This window comes from Littorina saxatilis, linkage group LG9 (genome assembly GCF_037325665.1).
Source record: "Littorina saxatilis isolate snail1 linkage group LG9, US_GU_Lsax_2.0, whole genome shotgun sequence".
Classification (NCBI taxonomy): domain Eukaryota; kingdom Metazoa; phylum Mollusca; class Gastropoda; order Littorinimorpha; family Littorinidae; genus Littorina; species Littorina saxatilis.
This window is the reverse complement of record NC_090253.1, coordinates 5,913,520-5,922,655: the sequence shown is the minus strand read 5'-3', so window position 1 is coordinate 5,922,655 and position 9,136 is coordinate 5,913,520.

The following is a 9,136-nucleotide window of genomic DNA, read 5'->3' as shown; positions in this document are numbered from 1 at the left end:
AACCAGTACTGAACCAGATCGCAACGCAACAATGTCCAACACTTGTGTGGGTCTGGCAGCCGTAATAATGTATTACAGTCTACATCTTCGCTTTACTCTGAACATTTCTCCTTTAGTGCAGAATTACAGAATGCTGTGTTGGCGCCCTATTACACAAGTCGTGTGTCTGAAGTGCAAACTCAAGGGATCAAGAATTAAACTTCCCTGTGTACGAGAGATTCAATTCTTTTTGCTGAGTGCTAACTGGTCACTGAAACTAATTTTGAATGTTTTTCCTTTTCCTAGTCAAATATCTCTCTCCCTTTTTTTCTCTGCCTCTCTCTATCCTGTGTGTGTGTGTGTGTGTGTGTGTGTGTGTGTCTCTCTCTCTCTCTCTCTCTCTCTCTCTCTCTCTCTCTCTCTCTCTCTCTCTCTCTCTCTCTCTCTCAGTGATGAGAGATGTCAGTGATGGCAGCACTTAAAAAAGTTAGACTCTCTCTATCGTCGCTCGGCTAAACTCATCGTAAAGGATAATGCCCCAACAGATATGAAATTAAAAATGCTTAACTTTCTTCCACTGGAAAAGCATCTCAAGTTAAACAAAGCCATTTTCATGCATACATTGTATTACGGTAAAGTGCCGATTTACATTACATCATTATTTAATAAAGCTACCGACAGATATGGGTCGGTCAACTTGATCCCACCGATTCCACGAATTGACCTTTATAAGACCAGTCTTGCTTTTTCGGGTACATCAGTTTGGAATTCACTTCCATCATCCTTTAAGCACTTAAAGTCATTAAAAAGTTTTAAAAAAATGTGTCAAAAAACACTTAATGTCTGAGTAGTTTAACGCGTTTTGATTTACCACACTTAGTATTACGCCAAAGATATGTTGTACTATTGCTACATGTTCGATTGCTACCAGCTTGTACTTATAATTACTTGCATAGTATGCATTTGATTCTATGAATAACCACATAATTATGTATGCTCTTCATGCCTCATCATCATCATCATCATCATCATCATCATCATCATCATCATCATCATCATCATCATCATCATCATCATCATCATCATCATCATCATCATCATCATCATCATCATCATCATCATCATCATCATCGTCGTCATCGTCGTCGTCATCGTCATCTTTATCATCACGTGCTGAAGTTTTCTGACCTCCTTTTGTTGGTAAACTTTTTAACTTTTTAATTTTTAATTTTTCAATTTTATCATTGTGTGTCTGTGCGTCCCAAGGACAGATTGTAAGAAAAGGCGTAGCCTTAAATCTTAATCCTTGTTAAATAAAGTTCAATTCAATTCAATTCAATTCTCTCCGGGCTGCGACCTCTCTCTCTCTTTCTCGCTCTCTCTCTTTCACTCTCTCTCCCTCTGTCTCTCTTTATATGTGACTGTGTCCGTCTCTCTGTCTGTCTGTCTCTCTCTCTGTCTCTATATATGTTTGGATGTCTGTCTGTCTCTCTGTCTCTTTTCCCTTCCCATTCTCTTTATTCTCCTTCTTTTTTATGACATAATTTTATGTTACACAATTTTTTGTTCCAGGAATTTAAAATATAAATGTAGAAGTTTAAAGTATTCGTTCGTGTGGCAGTAAGCCTAGATTTAATGTGTTTTGTCAGAACGTCCTTGCATGTTCTACTGCTTGTCACTGTTTGTGTTGCAGTAAGCCTAGATTTAATGTGTTTTGTCAGAACGTCCTTGCATGTTCTACTGCTTGTCACTGTTTGTGTTTCTTGCTTTTTTTCGTTATTTTCTTTTTCTTGGATAATATCCAGAAGCATCATCACAGCTTTCGCTCTTTCTCGGTTTTCTTTTCCATCAATAACTGCCTCAAAAAGAAAGAAAAAGTCATAATCCCCACCATTCATCCATCACTATGCGAGATAACACTTGTCGTCTCGTGTCAACGCACGTGCACATCTCGCGGAACGTCACGTGGACAGGACAGAAGGGTCACGTGGCCACATCCCCGGATGTTGAGGATAGAACACGTGGAGCCATCTTAGCTGGCATCCATCTTCTTTGTGGAGGGAGAGGGAGGTGGGGGTGGGGGGGGGGGGGGCTCTCCTTGCCTGTAATTAGTTGATGAACACTGCTCATCGCGCGTTTCTCGGGGGTGGACAGAGAGACGATGGGGGCCCGGGAACAGCAAAGAGGGTGTCACTTTTATTAAAAACTCTGGCTTCCCCGTTTTTCCTGGTTATCACTTTCACAATGGAAAAAGTTAATAGGATTCGATCGGATGGTTCGAGTGCTTGACTTTTGGCAGCCAGCCTTTGTGAAAAGAGCAACACTCGAGATTGAATTACGATCTGAAAGCGAAGGATTTCGAAATGTCACCAAAAAACATACCAAAGAATGTTCAATGTTCAAATGAAATGAATGAATTTTACATAACAAAAAATGGATTGAAGAATAATAAAAACATGTAAAGTTTGCTTTTGGTTTTGTATTCATTCTTTCTTATTCATTTCAAGTTTTTGCTGCCATTATACGATAAAAACAGGGAAAGAGAGGGTTTGAAAATCCAGAGAAGAATAAACAGTTGTGGTGTGTTTTACATTGAAGCTTTATAACAAAATGGTATTATTTTGTCCTTGTCTTATGCATGTGTATTTATGATCCAGTCGTTTGAAGCTGTCAATAGCTGGAAAGAGATATGTAGGCCAAATAACATAATCATATATTCTTCTCTGATCATTTATTTTGTTGTATCGACGTTTGCTTGGTTGCTTTGATACTGTACTGGGGTGACGACTATTTTTTTTTCTTTCTTTCTTTTTTTCTTTTTTTTTTCTTTCTTTCTTTCTTTTTTCTTATTTTTTTCTTGTATTTCTTTCTTTCTTTCTTTCTTTTTTTCTTTCTTTCTTATATTTCTGTCTTTCTGTCTTTCTTTCTGGTTTTCGTTCTATATAATTTATATTTATTTATTTAATGTTTTATTTATTTATCTACTATTTGTGTGTGTATGTATTTATGTGTTTATGTATTTTTATTTATTTTATTTATTCATGTATTTTTTTATGTATTCATCGATGTCATTTATTCACTCCTTTATTTATTTGTTTAGATTGCATTTTTTAAAAATCTTATTTACATAATCATCCATTCTCTCATTACTTTATTCATTGCTTCAAGTATCTATGCTATTAAATACTTCTCTGTGTCTTTCATTCTGCATTTATGTTTTGTTGTTGCTAATGCTGTTTACGCCGAATATAACTCTCTCAGGCGAAGACTTCCCTCTCTGCTTTGGCACGTAAAAAAAAGAGAGGGGGGAAAAAACAGATAAAAAAAAGAGAGGGGGGAAAAACAGATAAAAAAAGTACAAACCAAAAAACATATACATCATTTGCTCACAAAGAGTCCACGATCAGTCAGCTTCTCTCATCTGTAGACACAGCCCTCAAAGGACTTCGTGACGACGTAGAGATGACGTCGTGATGACGTAGTGATGACCTCAATTCTGGTCCCTGTGCAGCACGTGCGCTAGTTCATCAGACTCTGTCGTCGTGCGCGACTCGCTCACTTTCCGGGGGCCTGGCCCCCCGCCCTCGCCCCCCGTGCATTCCCCTGGCAGCAAGGATTTCCTTAATTACCTGCTCTCCAGGGCGCCTTCACTCGATCTGCTTTCAAAGGAGATGGATCTTCTCCTCCCCAGGCTCAGCCAGTTCGCGGCTTTCAGGGGGGTGGCTCACCTCTCGCTGCCTGCCTCCAACGTCTCCTGCAAAGCCTGGCGTCCGTTTCTTAAAAGACAAGCTATGCAAAGCTTTGCGACAACCCAGAAGATTGCTCACAACCGGCAGAGAGAGACAGCAGTAGAGACAGCTGGTGCAGCGCTCATCAGTGCAGTGCCCCTACAACTGTGGCGGGTTACGGGATCAGTAAGCAATAAGTAAATATGCAACGCTAAGAATTCGCTGTCTCCTGCAAGGCCTGGCGTGCAAAGCTAGGAATTCGCTGTCTCCTGCAAGCCTGGTCGCTCGGACACGCTCAGACGTCCGTTTCTCGTCTCTATCAGACCAGCAAAGCTCGGAAGGAAGCTGCTTAATAGGGGAGTAGGCAAAAGTTTCCATGAAACATGTTTGTGTTAGCTGTAGTCGTGAATTACATACGATTAGCCGACATTGAAAGAAACGTCGGTAAACAGTCAGCGGGATTGCCATATGTGCTATCGAAATGTTTTAGTCTTTCTAGTGAGCACCTCTATAAAGATGCTCGCCTTGTATAGTCAAATCCTTGCCTCCCTCGCCACAAGCAGTAGCCAAGAAACGCTCTAACCAAGCCAAGATATACACAAACAACATATGTGTGTACGATATTTTTTAAACTGTTTATTTTCTTTCTTTATGTACCATTTAGTTAATGCAGTGTTTATTACTAGTGTAATCCTTCTGTAGGACTTGGTTGTAAAAAAAAAAAAAAAAGCAACTTGTGCATTTACAACTGCCCTTGACAATAAAGAATTATTTTCACTCTCTAAAACCTGGCCATGTCGCCGCTAAGTAACGGGAGTCTGGGTTACACTTAGCTTTCTTCCTCCGGAGTGGCTGGAGTCAGAGTGCCTGTGAGTGCTGGCCGTCATTTTATAGGATGCGTTTTCTTTGAGCGAGGTACACGACACGGTAGGGACCCCACAACACTCATTACTGGGGAACAATATGGAATGTTCTTGATCTTTTTGCCTTGATAGCGGGCCTTAATCATGATCGGTGTAAGTGTTTTTGATTAGCGGTTGCTATTAAGGGCAGACCACACAGGTGTGTCGGAATGAACTCGCTGCAGCAGTTTTGGATAGCGTGATATGATCGGTGGATGTTGCGTTCTGAGATGTTTGCATGTTTGTGTGGAGAGAACTTTTCAAGTGCATTTTGATGTACATAGCTGCTTTGAAGATGAAGATAACCTGCATAAAACACTCGGTGCACTGCTGCTTACACATGTTTCAACCATCTGCATTTCATAACAGGAAAGTGTATCATATAAACAATTGTTGTTAGACAGGAGTACGAGTTTTGCTTGTTTATTTTTAATTCTTTTTTTTTTTAGAAGAATTTTTTTAGTGCAGACTATTGGAGCATATGCGTAAAGTTCAACTAAATTTGAAGTGTTATAATGTGGGTTTTTTCTCAATAAAATCCTACCTAGAAGAGCTTTATATTCTCTCTCTCCCCCTCTCTCTCTTTCTCTTTCTCTCTCCCTGTCTCTCCCTCTCTCTATCTCTCTCTCACCTTCTCTCTTTCTCTCTCTCCCTCTCTCTCTCCCCCCTCTCTCTCTCTCTCTTTCTCTCACCCTCTCTCTCCCTCTCTCTATCTCTCTCTCGCCTTCTCTCTTTCTCCCTCCATCTCTCTCCCCCCCCCCTATCTCTCTCCCCCTCTCTCTCCCCCCCTCTCTCCCCCTCTCTCCCTCACTCTCCCCCTCCCCTCTCTTCCCCCTCTCTCTCCCTCACTCTCCCCCTCCCTCTCTCTCTCAGTCTCTCTCGCACACGTCAGACATGACAAGACAGCGCCCCACTCTCGCAGCTTTTTGTCCAACACAGAAAGTAGTCCTGGCCAAACAGCCCTCAAAGCCGCGACTTAGGGCGCTGTACGACTCTGTTTGTCCGTTGGTTTTTCTCCACAACTTCTGCAAACACATCCACGTGCGCCAAATACGCTTGTCGTTGCTTTCAGCTTAGTTCTGCCGCTTTGAAGAATTTCCGAGCAAGGGGATTTCCCCAACCCTTCTCCCTCTGTCTGACTTTTTTTCTTTCCGACTTCATTTTTTCCTCTCGCCGACTTGTAAGTATGGTAACAACTGAGAAAGGAGGACAAATAAATGTGTATTGTTCCTACTTCTTTGTTACAGTGTCCTGCCCATGTCTGTGTGTCAACTCATTGAAACAAAATGTATTTACCAGTTATTTGATGTACTTGCATGCTTACACACGTCTAGGAATGACGGTTATTCCCTTCTTCCTTCTCCTCAGTATATAGCCTGATCTCACTCACTCTATCGCTCTTGTTGTCAACTTTATGTGCAGACCCAGAGACGGTATCCATCTCACACCCCCGTGTCACCACAATGGCACGTTAAAGATCTTGGTCATTCTACCATAAGTGCAGATGGCTGATACCACCTAAACACGCATACATCAAAAGCCGTGAGGGCGCAAAAACTCGAATCGTATAAACCAATTCATGTCCAATATAGGCAATTAAGACCTGACGGACAATAAGCCCCTTAAAATTTACTTTTTTTTCTATCGCTCTTTTTCCTGCTTTCATTGACATGCTTTGTTTGCCCAGTCATTGATTTCATTTCACATCAACATTACATTCTGTTTAGATTTAATGAATAGCAAAACGACATCGGACGCTGGCAAAAAAACACAAGAATCCAAAAACAAATCCATTTTGGAGTCTGTGCTACATCGGTAGTATGGTTGTTTTCTTTTAACATAACTGCCTCAAAAGGCATAAATAAAAATGTCCACCAAAATACCCGTGTGACTTGGAATAATAGGCCTTGAAAAGTAGGATATGCGCCGAAATGGCTGCAATCTGCTGGCCGATGTGAATGCGTGATGTATTGTGTAAAAAAATTCCATCTCACACGGCATAAATAAATCCCTGCGCCTTGAATATGTGCGCGATATAAATTGCATAAAAAAATTTAAAAAAAAATCCCTGCGCTTAGAACTGTACCCTCGGAATACGCGCGATATAAGCTTCATATTGATTGATTGATTGATTGATCAAAAGAATGCCAAAGCTTAATTTTCAAGATCCGTATTGTAACGCGTGTCGCGATTTTTGTTTGATTTACGTGGAACTAATATATGTTTTTGTGTGTGTTTATATTACGTCTTTCATAATGGAGCATTCAATCGTTCAATCCTATTTATTTAATTATTATTACACCCCCGGTATAGGGGTGTGTATAGGTTTCGCTCGATGTGTTTGTTTGTTTGTTTGTTTGTTTGTGTTCGCATATAGATCTCAAGAATGAACGGACCGATCGTCACCAAACTTGGTGAACAGGTTCTATACATTCCTGAGACGGTCCTTACAAAAATTGGGACCAGTCAAACACACGGTTAGGGAGTTATTGGTGGATTAAAATTATACAAGGACTTATAGAGGAACATCTTAATGGTCAAAGGGAAATAACCATTCTCACTCAGTCACTGCCACCAACTGAGAAGGTTATTTCCCTTTGACGGGGGTGTTTTTCCTACCTCGTAGGAATTTCTTGTTGTATATATTATGAATGCATATGTATATGTACGTATCTATTTATTTATTTAATTATGTATGTATGTGTTATTTATTTATACATATCTTTATTTATTTACTTACTTATTTATTTATTAATTTGTTTATTTATTTGTCATTTATTTATTTATTCATGTTTTTTTCTTGTTTATTCCTTTATTTTATTTGTACTCACTTGTGTACTAATTGATACATATTTTTATTTACTGAATTATTTTATTTTGATAGTATCATGCTTACACTTATTTCAAGGAACTTTTCTTGTGGTTAATGAAACAATGTTACATGAAGGTATAACAACAAAACTCAACACGCATAGGTTTAAGATTCTGGCTTTTTCATTGCTTTGTGATTTAGTGATGCACTAACATACATTCATTACATTTAGACATGTACGAACACACACACAAACACACACATACACCCACACACACGCACACACACAAACACACACACACATCCACTCACACACACATACACACTCACACACACACACACACTCACACACACACACACAAACACACACACACTCACACACACACACACACACACACACGCACACACACACACACAAACACACACACACACACGCGCACAAACACAAACACACACACACACACGCGCACACGCACACACACAAACACACAAACACACACACAAACACGCACACGCACACACACACACGCACACACACACACTCACACTCACACACACACACACACACACACGCACACAAACACAAACACACTCACACACTCACACACATATACACACACACACACGCACACACACACACACGCACACGCACACACACACACAAACACACACACACACTCACACATACACACACACACACATACACACACACACACACACACACACACACACACACACACACACACACACACACACACTGTCCCAACCCAACAAGACACAATTACAAGGCCGAATGGATAGTGTGTCAGTTTTCAGTGAGTGTATCTCTGCTCGAACAAACATGAAGCTAAACGCAATGCACAATATACAGAACATGTGACAAGGAAAATAGCGGATTATGTTTGATTTAGCACACACACGACAGAATCGAACATGACTGCAACAATTGCAAAAGAGTGATTCCCACAGGAACTGGCAATTTATTTTGTTTAAAATCTCTTCACGCATCGCCGACTCTGAAAATAAGGGTAGCATTCTTATTCCAGGCAATAGCGAGACCCGCAGAATTGATTCGAATTGAGAAATTCAGCAAATTGTATGTATCAGTTTCCCTCCCTCTCGTTTGTGCGTAATCCTCTCGCTTTTAGCGAATTTGGCTAGTGCGTTCGGGCATTTATTTCTTTTATTTTGCACACTTTTTTCTTCTCTTCTTTATTTTCTCTCTCTCTCTCTCCCTCTCTCTCTCTCTCTCTCTCTCTCTCTCTCTCTCTCTCTCTCTCTCTCTCTCTCTCTCTCTCTCTCTCTCTCTCTCTCGCTCTCTCTCTCTCTCTCTCTCTCTCTCTCTCTCTCTCTCTCTCTCTGTTACTTTGTTTTTAATTTTCGCACATACACACAGACACACACACACACACACACACACACACACACACACACACACACACACACACACACACATACATTACATCCGCATCAACAAGTTCTGACTAGAAATACGTTCTTGATTTATCTGCAAGCTGTAGTTAGCAGACTTTGCCATAAAGGAAATCCCGGTATCAGGTAGGCGAGCCGAGATCGTTCGTTCCTTGCGACACCCTCAGTATGTGAAGCCAGACATCACCTCATCAATGTTTCATCCACCAGCCTTGTCTTCTACACAAAAGAATCTTCCTCAAGGGACGCCACTTACACTCACCCTCGTCGGTAAAGCCCAAAGT